Consider the following 16,363-nt stretch of genomic DNA (forward strand, 5'->3'; position numbering starts at 1 on the left):
GGCAGACACAAACTTGTTTTGGATCGTGGTGAGTTATACCGGTGTGGACTATATACATCAGTGCGTCTTTTTATTTCCTCCTACCTTCTCTACTTTCCTATGCTTTTTTCAAATCTTCTTCTGGAGGCTGCAAGTTTGTGCACTGCAAGGCCAACTGCAGTGGCTGCAGATCAAATGTCTCCCCTCCTAGTGGGCTCTGTGCAGACCACCCCATGCCCCCTGCACAGGGGCTTCTTAACCAGTGTGCACTGGCTTACTGGACATCAGTAGGGGGTCAAAAATGACAAACTTACACAGGAGAACACTGTCGTTTGGGCTCAGCTGCCATGGAATCCATACCTTTGATAGTAGAAAATAAAAGAACTAGGAAGGAAGGAAGGTTAGAAAGAAGGAATGAAAGCAAGAAAAGAAAAAGAAATGAGCAGGGGAAAAAGAAAGGGAGGAAAGGATGAAAAAAAGAAGGAAGAAAGGAAAGAAGGTAGGAAGGAAGGATTTTTTGAGTTTTCTATGTATCAGACCGCACAAAAACTGTTGATCTATAGATTCAGTCAACTTCCACCCAGCAAGCACCTACTTTGTTCCAGATATTCTAGACACGGGGCATACACAGATGGGGACACACTTCACCAAATTTTGCAATGACTACAACTTGAGGGTGGGTTGGGCAGAAAATTACCTAATGGATACACCATGCAATCACAAAGGGCTTATGAGTACAAAGAGCAGAGAACTGCTTTTTCTGGTTGGGAGACATTATAGAAGGCTGAGAGGAGTCTGTGAGCAGAGATGGGATGGAGAAATATCTAAAACAGAGATTAGAAGGAACCAAGGCATGGGAGCCCTTCTGTTTGGGGATTGTTCAGTATGTTGGCACAAAGTGACTCCTATTTTCTGGCGTCCAATATATTAGCTCCCTGAATATTTGCTTTCTTTATTTGCTTTTAATAATTAAACACTGAGAAAGTGGTTTTGATTGTCAGCTTCACTCTCAGGGTTAATTAGAAATTTCCAAATAACTTGCCAAATGCTTACTTTTGTCCCAAGCTTGGTTCTTTCTTTTCTTTCTCTTTCCCTAAACACTGATTTCTCCGGAGAGCTCTTGTGGGAGAATTGACTGGAGCTAATTATTCCAGATAATTAAGATCACTAAGCAAAGCAGTTTAATTCTTTCTGTTTTTTCTTTATTTTTTGAGAAATGTTAATGTCTGCATAATATGCCATCAATAAAACTCCTTTTAAAAGGTTAAGTTGGCCAAGCGCAATATTGAATGGAGAATGACTAAGATCAAATGAAATCCAGTAAAGGTATTTAGAAGAGTAATGAAGTTTATTTGGGAACAAATGGCTTTTCCTTATGAGAGTTAGCTTTTGCGTGACTCTTTGCTGAAATGGGGAAGAACAGAGCCAGCCCAAGGCAACTGTGTTAGGCTGAAGTTCATTTTTTGTGACCGCCGGCTTTCTCTGTGCTCACCCTTCACTATTCCCACCCCCGGTTCTCTCCCTCCTAGGCATGAGATTCTCACAATAACTGTGACATCCTTCTCTGCCTTTTCTCCTCCAAGCATGCGTTTCTTCAAATGTTGATTCTTTTAAGTGTCTATGAGTAAAAAATAAGTGACAGAACCCGTATGACCATCTTTGGGAGGAAGGCTGGAACACAGTGTTAAAAAAAACCTCAACTTTGTTGACAATGTTTAAACATTTGGAGACTTTTCATAGGTCCAGACTTCTGGCTTTTAGAAGCCTGGGATTTCTGAATGGTAGGAATTAGCTGGAACAGAGCAGCTTCTGCCCCATGGGCTCCGTGACACACATCCCATCAAGACTTCTTCCCTCGCTGTCTTCCTGCTTTGTCCTATAAGCTGTAAGGTTTGAAACTCTGATGGAAATCATTCTTCCCCTTTTCTCTTTTTCCCATTACCCAAACTAGCGTCATCTCTTTTCTTGGACAGATTTTAATTTTATGATAAGACAACAATCTGGTTAAACAAATCCATTTACTTAGGGGAAATGATTGATAGTCTGCCTAATCCCAGACATACTGCATTTTCAAATGATTCAGTTAGATCTCTGACTGTGAACACAGAGACCCCCATGCCAAAGGGGAATGAAGGATCTGCGGGAGCACAGGAAGGGACTTGGTGGACAGCCAGGCTTCCCAGCCTGTCCTTTAACAGAAGGACCATGAGCTTTGTATCAAACAGGATTGGGTTCACATTTGGACCATCTCTCCTTGTCTCTGCTTTAGGGATTTTTTCACAGTTTTTGAGCCTCAGTTTTCACATCTGGAATATATACTTTATTCCCAGGATTGCTGAGAGATCACCCTTCTGCTGGCATATGTGAAGCTTTTGAATCCTAGTAGCTACCCAAGGCAGGCTACTGTTTCATAGCCACTGTACTTCAGTATGGCATCTGGGCAGGGATATTTTGAGTGTATCTGAATGACTGTATAATCACAGTCTCATTTTCTACTTCCCAAGCCTTCTTTCTTTTTCCTCTTTCTTTGTTTTGTTTTTCAAGACAGAGTTTTGCTCTGTAGTTTAGGATGGCCTTGAATTCAAGGTCATCTTCCTGCCTCCACTTCTAAGTGCTGTGATGACACCTGGCTCAATAAATGTCAGAAGACACAGTCATTACTAAAAAGTACATGCTTAAATGGTTTGATTTGGTGATACACATACACAGACATATTCCTGGCTAAGACATTGACAAAACATAATTCACACGTGACAGGCGATAAGGGTGTGGCAAACATGGCTGCGGGTGTAAGTGTGACCTTTTAATTACAAAATTCCAGCCTCAGAACAGTTCCAAAAGCCCTGCAACATGGACTTCTTGCGAGAACTTGAGGTTTTCCAAAGGACAGCCTATCCCTGACATCATCCTGAGGAGTGGATGATACAGAAAGGACCGTTCACACTGAGATTTTGTCACTGTGTTCTCTCTTGCACTGTGGCTGCCCTCACTCTGTAGGGAGTGCTTCCTTTCCTATTTTCCTATTTTCCTATTTTTACTTGGCCCAAACTCGCTCTGCAGAGCATGTTTCTTTTCCTACCTTTAATAAAATTTTGCTACCATTTGTACTTGTCTTGACCAATTCTTTGCTCAGGACAAAAGGAACCACCTCCAGCAGGAGGCTCCAGCACCCTAACATTCAGTAATGCACCTATCACTCAATCACTGTTTTGATAAGAGCATCCATTTACTGAACATACTTCGTAGGGTGCAGTATTAACTGGCTGTCACTAGCGTATGTTGCGGTGAGAAGCCTCACAAGCAAATGTCTCTCCTTCATATCCTGTGCTGGTTCTGAGTCAGCTGTGGTTCTGCCCCTCTTCCAAGCTGTGCTCTGTCTTCTTGGATCTGGGACGAAGAAGCAGTGCTGAGACATGCTGTTCTTGGTGCAGAGTGGGGAAGGGAGCAGATGAGATCATACAACGCCTCTCAGGGCTTCTTTCTGGACCTGTTGTTACCACCCAGATTTCATTGATCAAAGCAAGTCACATAAACATGCTTGGTGTCCATAGGCAGGGTGCCCATCCCTTCGGAAAATGTCGTGCATCACCGCAGTGGGAAGAAACGCTAATCCTCTTATGGGAGAGGGGGAAGCCAGGTGTTTGGGGACACCATGCCTGGCATAAAGGCATGGATGAAATGGAACATTCTGTCAAAAAACTCAGTGCTCAGGGAGGAAGGTGGACTTGCCAACGACCACAGTGAAATGCAATTAATGGCTATAAGAGCTCACAGTGAGTATTGTTCTCAGTAATTTACATGTATTAAACAATCTGATCCTCACACAGCCCTGTGAAGCAGAGACTGTTATTATCTCCACCCCATTTCATAAGGGAGGTACAGAGGTACGCAGCAGTCCAGAAAGATCTGAGCCAAGAGCACAGCAGCAGTGAGTAGCAGAGATGAGACTGAAGCTGGGTTGTCTGGCTCAGGAGTCTGTTCTCCTGCCAGGGCACTGCACTTCCGTTGGAGTGGATGGCAGGGTGTCCCAGTGGGCTCCAGGACAGGGTAGGGTGGGGAAATGGTGACAGGAAGTGATCCTTAGGACAGAGGAGGATTCTGATGAAGGGCAAGGTATTCCTGACAGGGAGGAAAGACCGAGCCCAGACAGAAAGTGGACAGGGTCAGGAAGAGGCGGCATCTGGAGCAGTACCGTTCCACTTTGGAGGTGGGGCTGAGAGGTGAGCTGTGCAGAGGGGCTGGGTCACAGCCTGTGGTCTCTAAGTCCCTCAGGGAGCACTTAGGGTGGAAGTGGAAGAAACTATGTGCAAGCAGGAAGACCACTGTCTGCTGCAATAGGTCCCTCTCCCTCTTCCCTCAAAGTGGATTCCCGCCAGCATGGAGCCTTCCTGTCTCAGGATCATGTCTTCCTGGCATGTGACCCTATCTCCCGGGGTGGAGCTGAGTGTGGGGCAGGTGGGTCAACCTGAGAGAGAGGCAGATAGTCTGAGCAGGTTGTGGTGTTTCCCACAGAATTACATTGTGTCCCACGGGTCTGCAGACACACTGAGCAGTTTTGTTTTCCCTAAGAAGCAGAATCTCCACAGCCTTATTTTTCTCAAGCGTAGAGTGCTGAGTGTTACTTATTGTTCTGACTCTGAATTCAGTGGTGTCTTTCTTCCTGTTTCCTGCTGACAGATGATTTGCTCTTGAACAATTAACAGATCGAAGGCTGTTTCTTCTCCTGTAGGGCTCCCGCCAGGCACCCTTGGGAGCCCAGGAGAGGAAAGGTTTTCTCCTTGATCCTATTACTGCTGCCCAGCGTGGAGGATTAATTAACCCACCAGGCTTTGCTTCATTACTGGGAAGAAAGAAAAGCCAGGGATGGTGGAATTCAGACACTGTGTAGGCGAAGGAGTCAGAGCTTGGGCACCGCAGGAGTATTTCTAGGACTTGTCTGGGCCATGGTGGCAAGAGGGTGACGTGGTACACTTCAGCCGCAAGACATTTTGGCCCTTCTTTCTTCATCCTCAGGATTCACATTTTGATTTGACAAATTGATCACTGACTCCGAGCTAACTCTGCAGAGATCAATCAGAAACAGTCTGTCTGCCCTGGGAAGCTCCCTAAGAAGACCTGGGGTGTAAAATCAGGCCTACCTCCCAGGTTGTGGTGAGAATTCACTAACCGTGCACTGTGTGTGAAAGCTCTCTGTAGCTAAGCATTATGCAAATACTAGTGATGATCATTTTAGTGTTTGATATTCAGGCATTCAAACAATGATCGAGCATTTATTAGGGCAAAGGACTCTACTTGGGGCCCACAGTTATGTGAAAGAATTTGGAGACAGAGGCTTTGCTGTTGAGGGAGGTACGATGTGGCTGAGTAGGGAAGACAGACATGAAGCTGTTTAATGACAAAACTGGGGCCTTAGGGAAGTCTGAGCTGACACACTGGCCAGGGTGCGCTATGGCCATCTGAAGATGATTCTGACCCTCCTTTGGACTTCCATATAAAAGGACGTGGCGGTGGACTGACAATGCTGGCCATGTCTACAACTGTGGCAAGTGGTGATGCATACACTGGGCATTTACAATGCTTGGCACTGGGTACCAAATTTAGTGATAAAAATACAGTGATTTAGCAACAGGTGGTATCGATGTGGGCTTGTGTGGTCAGCAGCCAATGTAGAAAAGCTAAGTCAAGTTTGGCTTGAATGATGGAGAGGACTTTGGGGTGGGAGAGACTATTTCAGAATGCAGGATGTATGGTAAGAAGTGGTGGGTGGGATCCTGAAGGGACCCTGAGCTTGGTTCCAAGCCAGGGCCTTTCAGGGCCTCCCTCTCCTGAAAGGTTTCAGAGTTGTCATATATAAAATCACGGCCTTCTCTTGATGTTTTAAAATGGCTTTTGTAATCCTGCAAAACATTCCATCTATGGGCTAGATAAGCTTTTACCAAACTGTATTTATGGATTAATGGTCCCATGGACTGTTCTGTGAAAAGTAAATTTATCATCTCAAATAATTCTGAATCTTTGTATTAGTGGACTTCTATTTCTGTCCACTTGTCTTTCTTGAACACACTCCAATTGGTTCTTATTGTTCATGGTATTTGTTTCTATGAGAATTGCTTTAACATCTTAAAAATTAATTTAGTATCTTAGAAATTCTAATATATTAGAATTTCTTTGATATCTTCATATGGTGAAGATACTAAAGATGAGAAAAGGCAGATCCACAGAGGTCTCAAAATAAACAACAATAGGACTGGTGACTGATTGCATCCAGATAATGAAGGAAAGGGTCCAAGCAAAGGTGAAAAATGTTTCAAACTAGAAGGTGGGTAGGCTAAGCCGTTGTGTGGAAGGAAAAAGAGAAATTGTGCCAGGTAGGGGATGAGGAGCAGGGTTGGCGAGGGCAGGAGCCACCGTGCAGGGAAGGTGCATGTCGGTGCATCTAGAGACATCTAGAGTATGTTCAGCTATGAAAGTTCTTTGTAAAGATGTAAGCAAAGGTAGGGGAAATGAGGTGATCACGGCAGTGGCAATACTATAGAAAAACTGTAGAAACACCAACCATCTGGACTTGTCTTAGATTACGATTTTTTACAGGATATAAGGCTTTCTGTTTAAAAACTAGGTAAGTATTGAGTGGGGGAACTCCTGGCTATCCTATCAGGGTACCAGTTTTCCCTACCCTAGGAAGGACAACTAGAATCATAGTCAAATGCTTCTGGTCAGCAACTACATAGAGGTCCACTGAGCCCCTTGTAGGTGCCCGATCTCTCCTGTGCCTGGCACACGCAGGGGCATCTTCAGCGTGTCCAGCACTCTCTGGTCCACTCTGCTACAGCTTGGGAAGTTTCAGCTCCACCTCTTAATGGAGTGTGCTGAGCATCGTGGCAGGAAGCAGATGGGACTGCCTTCACTGGACAGTTTCTCTACCCACCTGATGGGTCCAGGCCTTGTGGTTTCCTCCTCAGTCTAACTGAAAGGAAAGATGATGAGGTCTTTCCCCAGGCTGGTCAAGGGAAGGTGGAAAGTTTGGGTGGAGGAATATTTCCAAAATCAGGAAAGATATTTGCATTTGAGCTAAAATATTTCAGTATATTTTTAAAAATATATCCTGGTCAATAATGTTATGTGAAATAAATTAGACTCACTAGCTTAAATATCACATGGTTTCTCTTATATAAGAAACCCAAAATATAAATGAAACGCAAAATAAAAAATAGATAATAGGGAGCAGGGTGATAGATCTTTCAGAGGAGAAGGGGATCAAGAGATGGAGGGAGGGGAGGGAAAGGGGATGGAAAGGAATTAAGATGCGGTGTGTACACGGACTGACCCCACACAGGAGTGTAGTCATCATGTGCTGCAAATGTGCACTGATAGAAATAAACATAGAACAGAACAAAGATCCTAGTCAAATGCTGAAGAGGATTTACTGAGGAAGGACTTGAGGGAGAGATGGGATGAAAGAAGAAAAGAAAAGAGAGGGAGAAGAGGAGAAAGAGAGGGGAAAGGAGAGAGGGGAGAGGAGAGAAAAGAGAGAGAGAGAGGGAGAGGGAGAGAGAGAGAGATTTTCCATGAGCAGGCTCCACAGGGTGGTAGACCCATTCAGGGTGCACCTAAAGGAGCAAACTGCGTTGAACAGCTCACACGTTCACATTAACATGAGTGGTCCCACCTCCCCACCAGGGACTCCACTGGAAGGAGGTAGATTTTGACACCTGTCACTTAAGACCGCCCTTCCTCTTACAACCCATGTGCATTTTGTAATGTGTCATTTCACAGAGAGGGCAGCCTGGCCCGGAGGGGTGTCCTGAGGCCTGGGAGTTGGAAGCCAGCCTTTTCTTCTCTGGTCCCCAAGGAATGATAGGGTGGCTTGACGTCTCTGGACTTGTTCTTTCAACCTTTACCAGGAGACAGTGACCCACTGTCTTGTGTTGGGAGAAGTTGAGTAGAGGGGCTGCTGAGCCCAGAGAGAAGGGGTTGACTGTAGCCTACTCGCAGAAACACAAACGCTGTAGGGTCCGGCCAAGTGATGGAGAACCTTTTAGAGCTGTCAATGATACAAACAGCCTGCTGCCCACGTGTGCCACAGGCTCGCCACCACTGGTCTTGCCTGTCACAAAGGCCCTTCCTTCCTTTTTTGGTCCCTCGGGATTTCCAAGCTCCCTGAACTCTTGGAAGGCAACAGAAGCCTTCAGCTAACCTCAGAGTTGTGAACTGGCATAACCAGTGCAAATCGAGGCCACGCACCCCCATCGGAGTTCGGTCCACGACAGTCCATTAAGGGATGAAATGCACTTGGCTTCCCAGTGCCTCTCATCCCCATCCACGAAAACATGGTGGGTCTGAGCACAGGGCGAAGACGGATGTTGCAGGGTCCCACTCTCCACCTCTCTTGCAAAACTATGTGGTAGATGAGACTTGTCCGCAGCACGAATCCTCCGTCTGGAAGAGTGACAGCAGCTGGGTTGACAGTCCTCAGTGTGTGTGAAGGGATCAAAGCGTTGTGCTAAGGGCAAGGGAGCCCGAGGACATGTGAGAGGAATTGCTGGGCGAGGAAGAGGCACAGGAAGGGGAATGGACCCTGAGGTGGCATGGTCGCAAGCTGTTTTCGGGCTGAGGCACGGCGCATGCTCGGTGAGGGCGGGCCGGGAGTTGCAGTGCCGATGCGGAAAGCAATTTGGGAAGATGAAGCTCATTTTATCCTTGGGACCTTAAAGAGGTCCACGACCGCAATGAGGCACCAGGACCATCAGGTGGCGATACATGAATGCCTTTTTTCTTTGGGGTCTTAAAGGATGAGCAGAGCACTGTGGGCTGGTCTCCGATCTTAGGCTTCCGCACAGCTTAGCCAGCACCCAGATTCCCACTCACGCAGTACAGCCTGAGCGCGCATCCGCCAGCGTCCCGCCTGCGCGGTGACATACGCGCGCGTGCGCAGTAGAAATGGGGGACTTCACCGTATTTTAACTTCAGTGTTAGCAGCCACCAAATGAGGCATCAAGGACACGCTGGCAGCAAGTGACCAGTCAGGCCACACTGTGAAAATGGATTGCCTGTCTTCTCGGCTTCATCTTCAATCGGGGAAGAGAATTAAATGAGATTTCCGGAGCGCTCTGAGCAGCCTACCTCAGCACAAGCTCACACGGGGGCCAGGACGCTGAGGCCCCTTGCAAGGGCCAGTGCCTCCCTTATCCTCAGGAGACACGGCTCCTCCCACCGCCCCTCTGCCTCCTGGTCGAATTCCTGGCCCCTTGGGCCCTCTCCTCCTCTTCTGGGTCCTGCGCGTTCTGATCACCAGTTTTGTGCCAAGTGCAAGACTGCGCCAGTCCCGAGTTTCCCCCTGAGCGCTGGTGGCAGAGGAACAGAGCCTGTCTGTTCCTCAGGGTGCACTGCGGCTCATCTTGGGGGCTGCTGGAGGGGGAACAAATTCTTGTTTCCAAGTCAAAACAAACAAGAGTGTTATTCCAAAGGAAAATCCCTCCGGGTGAAAGCAACACTTCAAACTGCTGAAGAATTAGTTCCCTCTTCTCTGGCGACCACCCTGTCAGCAAGTTGCTTGATCTGATGCTTACAGAGCCTCAAACTGAGTGTCCAGGAAAAATTCCTAGCTGTGATCAGACCCAGCTGCAGTCCCGGCCCAATACCCTGCAGTCAGTTGTACTGGGTTAGAGATCTACTGGTCACCCACCCCGGGGAACGCATCCACTGCAACGATGACATCCAGCAGAGCAGCACTCCCAGGGCTGAGCCTGGGTCAGTCAGCACTTCCGGTGTGAGTGTGGATGGAAATGTCATTTTTTGCTTCCCTGTGTGAAAACACATGGGAACACAGGAGTGAGTGTCCTGCAGGAGGACTGCCGAGTCTTGATTTTGTGCACTTAGAAAATTTGAGGCGATTCCATCTAATAGATAAGTACGGTGCCAAAATAACTAGGACAGCAAGTGAAAAGTGGGACAGGAGAGAAGAAACAACGCCAGGTGGGTAATGAGGTTTCAGCTGAATCAGGCAACTGCAGCGCCCGGGGAAGAGGAAGGTGGGTGCTGGGCCGAGGCCTCACTCTGCAACGAGCTTTGGTGAAAGGATTGTTTTCAAGGTATTATTTAAAACAAAAACAAAAACAAAAACAACAACAAAAAAAAACATTTTTATTGAGATGCACTTCAAGTTCCATAAAAATTCACCCATTTAAATTGCACAATGCAGTGGTTCTTAGTATATTCGCAGAGAGGTGTGAACGCTACCAAAATCTAAGTTGAGAATATTTATTTCAACCTGGGCAGGAACCCTGTACTAATGAGCAGTCACCCCGACTTCCTGCTCCTGATCCCCAGCTACTTTCCCACTTTCTATCTACATAGGGGGTGCCTGTTCTGGGCGTTCGGGATTGCACAGTATGTGCTTTCACTTAGCACAGTGCTTCCAAGGTTCAGCAGTGTCATAGAAAATGTCTATACTTTACTTCTTTTTAGGATAAAAAATTCCATTGTCTAGATATTCCAAGTTTTTACATTCATTTAGCTGTTGATGGACTTTTGGGTTTTCTCTGGCTGTTATGAGTAATGGATTTTTGGGTGGACACATGGCTTCATTTCCCTTGGGTACTAGGAGGGGATTGCTAGGCCATGCATCATCTCTATGTTTAACTTTCTGAAGAACTGCCAGACTGTTGTCCAAAGTGAATGCACCTTATTACTTCCCACCAGCAAAGAACAAGGTCTTCAATTTCTCCATATCATCATTCTCTGTCATTTTGATGATAGATATTCTGGTGTCCAGTATCTGGAGCCAGCTTGTACCAGCTCACTAGAACTAGCCAACAGTTAAACATGGCTATCATTAAAATTAAATTACATAAATATAATTTAAAATTTTATATTAGAATAGCTCTTCTAACTTTGCAAAAATATTCCAAATTATTGGACCACATTTGACTATTTTCCGTGCTCTTGAGGCTATTTCATCTGTTTTATCCATGTGGTGGGAACATTGTATTACTGTACATGACTTTCCCGGGTCTAATGACATCACATTGGTACCTTGAAATTGGCCATGGTGGGGATATTGATAGTGTGGAAATCAACAGATGCTGTAGATTAGGACTTTTCCTTTTCGCATTGTTGATTGTTAGACTTCACCAACATGCCACTGGGAGGAGAGACAGGCAGAATACAGGAAACCAGGCAGTTCTGAAGTGTAGCACAGAGACAGAAAGGCATGGTGGTTTGAATGTTTCTAGTCTCTGATGCATGCGTAGAAGCATGGGGTGACTCCGTGTGCTGACAGGATGGGAGCCACAGTGCAACAGGAGCTACAGGGAAATCTTCCTCGAAGAGGCAGGGTTAACTGATCCTTCCTACTTGTGGGTTCTGTTTCTGTGGAGTCAATCCAGTGTGGACAGAAAATATTTGAAACAAAAACTGCATCTGTACTGAACATGTGCAGACTTTCTCTTGGTCATTATTTTCTAAACAATACAGTATAACAAACTTTTCCATAGAACTTGGTATTATGAGTAATCTAGACAGGATTTAAAGTGCACAGAAGGGTGTGTGTAGGTTGCCTGCAGAGTATATACAAGGGACTTGGGCATCTGTGGGTCTTGGTCTCTCTGGGAGGCCCTGACAGCAGTTTCCCTCTGGATATCATGAGGTGACTGAATTTCAGGGTCTGCGAGAGGAGCGGAAGGTCTGGGGAGGCTGGTGAACATTGAGCATCCTTGTTTAGTCTATAGGTACTTTATTTGGTTTGCTGATTTCTTCTGCCACAGGGCAAAGCTGGGATTTTGCAAGGCAGAGTCTGTTTTATTCACACCAGAGTGCTCGCCTCAGAGAGTCCACTGACTGCTGAATAGAAAGTGTTTGGACTCAATTTTCCTTTCTGTCTGAGAATTAAGCAGGGATCATCATCTTTCCTGGGAAGTTCAAAAACCAAAAGCAAAGTCCAAGTCTCTAGGGATGGCGTGTGCAGTGGGCTTCCATTGCCTGCTTATAACTGACTGATTTTGGATGAATTACCCAATCACTGTAAGCCTCAGTTTCCTCATCTGTTAGATGTGAATGCTGGAGAAAGCACTTTTTCAGCTCAAGTCCTGTGAGCCTTTGCATTTCATGCCACGTATCCTTGCTGTCTGCTTGATTTCTGGCTAGGCTTGCCTGAGTTGCAGGGGCTCTGCTCCAGGGCAGTAACTTACAAAGCCATTGCTCATCTGGACATCTTCCAGCAGGTGGGGAAGGTGGGCATAGAATCCTGTTCCCCAGAGTGAAGGTGGCACAGATGGGCTCTATCGAATGAAATGGGATGGATGGATGGATGGATGGCAGGCTTCCCAGTGTCAGAGAAATATTGACTCAGGCAAATATATGATCTATCACTGAGTATCTTGGAAGCTATTACAGAGAGAGTTGTTTTCCATCCAATGAAGGACGGCTTTTTGGTGTTGCATCATCACAGTGGGAAGTGATGTGCAGAGCCTCGGCCTCACCTCCCAAGTCATGCATTACACACAGGCAATGCCCTTTCATCGCCACAGGTAAGTGCAGCAATGTACAATTATGGCCCTAATAAAATGAGAGAGAGAGATGGTGGCTGCTCCTCCAGGGACCCAGAGCTGCCTGAGACCAGGCTGAGTGCAAGGCTGTTAACTGGACATTCTGGAAGCTGCCTGCTGGGTCCTCACACTGTCTGTCTCGCCTGATAGTTGGTGAGGACCTGCAGGCTCCTTATCAGGCTGGAGGCGTATGAGCTATTGTAATCAGTGATTAAATTATCTGTATCATAGCTTTATGTGTCATAGCTTTACACACTCTACGTCTCTCCCCATTGGCATCTGAGCCTAACAATGCTCACCTTGTCTGTACAGGAATCAAACAGCTTAAATGGCTCACTGAGGCTATTCTGCTGTCTAGAAAAGACCAAGACCAGAATCCAGGCTTTGCAAATAGTCCATGGATGATTTTATCAGGTGTCATGATGCCATTTCATGATGAGGTGATCAGGTGTCATTTCATGATGTGTAATCTTTTTGATGATTTTTTAGTTGATGCTTTATTTATTTATTTATTTTTTACTTTTATTAGCGCATGGTTACAGTACTTAATGATTACATTCATGTAGGGGTTGGTACATGTCCATAACACATTTCAGTGCCCTCACTTTCTCCACCTCCCTTTTATTTTTCCAGCATCAGATTCTTTTTTTTTTTTTTTTTGCAGTACTGGGAATAGAACTCACACCCTCACGCTTGCCAGGCAGGTGCTGTGCCGATGAACTAAATCCCCAGCCCCGGATTCATTTATTTATAAGACCTTATTAAGTTAATTGTCAGATATACAGATTGAAAACCAAACTAATAGGCCAAAGAACATAAAAAAGTAAGACAATTGTATTAAGTAAAGGTATACTTTTAGACAAATTGTCAACACCACTTTCCTACAAACAATTCAATTTATGGCAGAGTAGTACTCCATTGTGTATGAATACCACACTTTTTAATCCATTCTCGTGATGGATGTATAGGTTGTTTGTAAGATTTTGTTTTTATAAATTGTGCTGCTATAAACGTGAATGTGCATGTGTCATTGTAATATGATGTCTTTCACTCTTTGAGGCAAGATGTCCAGAAGAGGAAAAGGTGGGTCAAATGGAATTTCTACTTTTAGTTTTTTGAGGAATCTCAATACTGATTTCCATAATGGTTGTGTCAGTCTACACTCCACCAACAATAAAGAAAAGCTCCTTTCTCCTCAAAACCCCACTGGCATTTGCTATTGGTTGATTTCTCGATGGGTCATTTTTCTGGAGTGAGATGGAATCTCAGTGTTGTTTTCATTCACATTTCTTGAGTGGCCAGTGATGTCAACCATTTTCATGTATTTATTAGTCATTTAAATTTCTTCATCTGAGAAGTGTCTATTCACTTCAGACCCATTTTTTCATTGGGTCTTTAAATTTGGGGACCTAATTATATTGAGCTGCTTATATATTCTAGGTATTAGTCCTTTGTCTGAGGAGTAGGTGGCAAAATTTTCCCCATTCTGTATGTTGTGTTTTCATTCTGCTGGTGGTTTCTTTTGCTGTGCAGAAGCTTTTTAATTTGATATGATCCCATTTGTTGATTCTTGGTATTATTTCTTGTACAACCAGGACTTTGTTCAGAAAATCTTTGCCTATACCTATGTCTTCAAGAGTTTTACCCTATTTTGTCTTCCAGCAGATTATGTGTTTCTGTTCTAATGTTTAGATCTTTGATCCACTTTGATTTTAGTTTAGTGTATGGGAGAGACATGGGTCTAGTTTTAGTCTTCAGCATGCAGAAAGCCAGTTTTCCCAGAGCCATTTATTAAAGAGGCTGTCTTTCCTCCAGTGAAAGGATTTGGCCCCTTTGTCAAAAATAACACAGTTGAGTGTGTCTGGAGTTGTTTCTATATCTTCCATTCTGTTTCATTGATCCACAAGTTTGGGTTATTTAATTTTTTTGCCAATACCATGCTGTTTTCATCACTGTAGCTTTGTGGTATAACTTGAAGTCCAGGATTGTAATGCCCCTACCTTGCCTTTGTTGCCCAGAACTGCTTTTGCTATTCTAGGTTTCTTCTGGTTCTATACGAATTTTATTGCTTTCTCCAATTATTTAAGGAATATGATGGTATTTTGATTGGGATTGTATCAAATCTATATAATAGTTTTGGAAACATGTCCATTTTGACTATACTGGATCTGCCGATCCAGGAACAACATTGCCGATCCAGGGGATATCTTTCCATGTTCTAATATCTTCTTAAATTTCCTTTTTCAGAGTACTGTAGTTTTCATTTTTGAATGTTTCATTTCCTTGGTTAGGTTAATTCCTAAGTATTTTGTTTTTCTTGGGGCTATTGTGAAGGGAATGTTTCCTTAATTTCCATCTCAATGAGTTTGTTTTTGGTGTATAGGAATGCTATTGATTTTTGAGTATTGATTTTATATCCTGCTACACTGCTATTAATTCTAGGAGTCTTTTGGTGGAATTTTGGGGTCTTCTTTGTAAAATATTATGTCATCTGCAAATAATAATAATTTAAATTTTTCCTTTCCTGTCCATATCTCTTTTATTTTTTTCTCTTGTCTAATTGCTCTGACGAAAGTCACTAGAACTATATTGAATAGGAGTGGTGGTAGTGAATGTTCTTGTCTTGTTCCTGACTTTAGAGGGAAAACTTTCAGCTCCTCTTCATTTTGTATAATGTTGGCACTTAGTTTGTCATAAGTGGTTCTTATTAGGTTGACATAAAGACCTTCTCTTTCTATTTCTTTAGTGTTTTTATCATGAATGGATGTTGGATTTTGTCAAATGCTTTTTCTGCATCTACTGAGGTGATCATGTGATTTTTGTCCTTGTGTCTGTTTATATAGTGTATTACATTTATTGATTTGCATATGTTGAACTATCCTTGTGCCCCTAGAATGAATCCTAGTTGGTCATGTTGTGTGATCTTTTTGATGATTTGCTGCATTGTTTGCCAGTATTTGGCAGTATTTGTTGCCAACATTGTTTGCTGCATTGATTGCCTCAAGTACTTATTGAGGATTTTTGGATCTGTGTTCATTAAAGAGATTGGTGTGTAGTTCTTTTTTTTGGTTGAGTCCTTTTCAGGTTTTAGAGTCAAGGTAATGGTTGCTTCTAGGAATGAATTTTTGGAGTACTGTTTCCCTTTTGATTTCATTACAGAATGTGAGGAGTAGTGGCATTAGATGTTCTTTAGTTCTTGTAGAATTTAGCTGTGAATGCATGGATTTTCTTTGTAATATTTTTAAGTTACTCCTTTAATTTAGTTGACTGATATTGGCATATTCAGGATTTTTATATTTTCTTGGTTCAGCTTTTGTAGTTCATATGTATCTAGAAATGTACCCATTTCTCTGAATTTTCCAGTTTATTAGAGTACATATTCTCAAAGCAGTTACTGATAATCTTCTGGGTTTCAAAAGAATCCATTGTGATTTCACCTTTTTCATTCTAGTTGCATATAATTGGGTCTTTTCTATCCTTATTTTGGTAAGATTACTTAAGGGTTTATCTATTTTGTTTAATCTTTCAAAAAACCAACTCTTTAATTCATTGATTCTTTGTATTATTTTTAATTATCAATTTCATTAACTTCTGCCCCACCTTTATAATTTCCTTACTTATATTATCTTTGGGTTTGGACTGTTCTTGTTTTTCTAGGACTTTGAGGTGTATCATTAGGTTATTTATTTGAGCTCATTCTGTTTTTCTGATGTGGGAATTTGCTACTATGCACTTTGTTATGGCTCATACATTGTGTCAATTTGAGAAGTCTAGAAGCTTAACTAAGTAACTTCGCAGTTGTACATCCTGGGGTGAAAAGGACATGCCCTTCCTGCTCT

Source organism: Chinchilla lanigera, unplaced genomic scaffold (assembly GCF_000276665.1).
Source record: "Chinchilla lanigera isolate Chin_1 unplaced genomic scaffold, ChiLan1.0 scaffold00088, whole genome shotgun sequence".
Taxonomy (NCBI): Eukaryota; Metazoa; Chordata; class Mammalia; order Rodentia; family Chinchillidae; genus Chinchilla; species Chinchilla lanigera.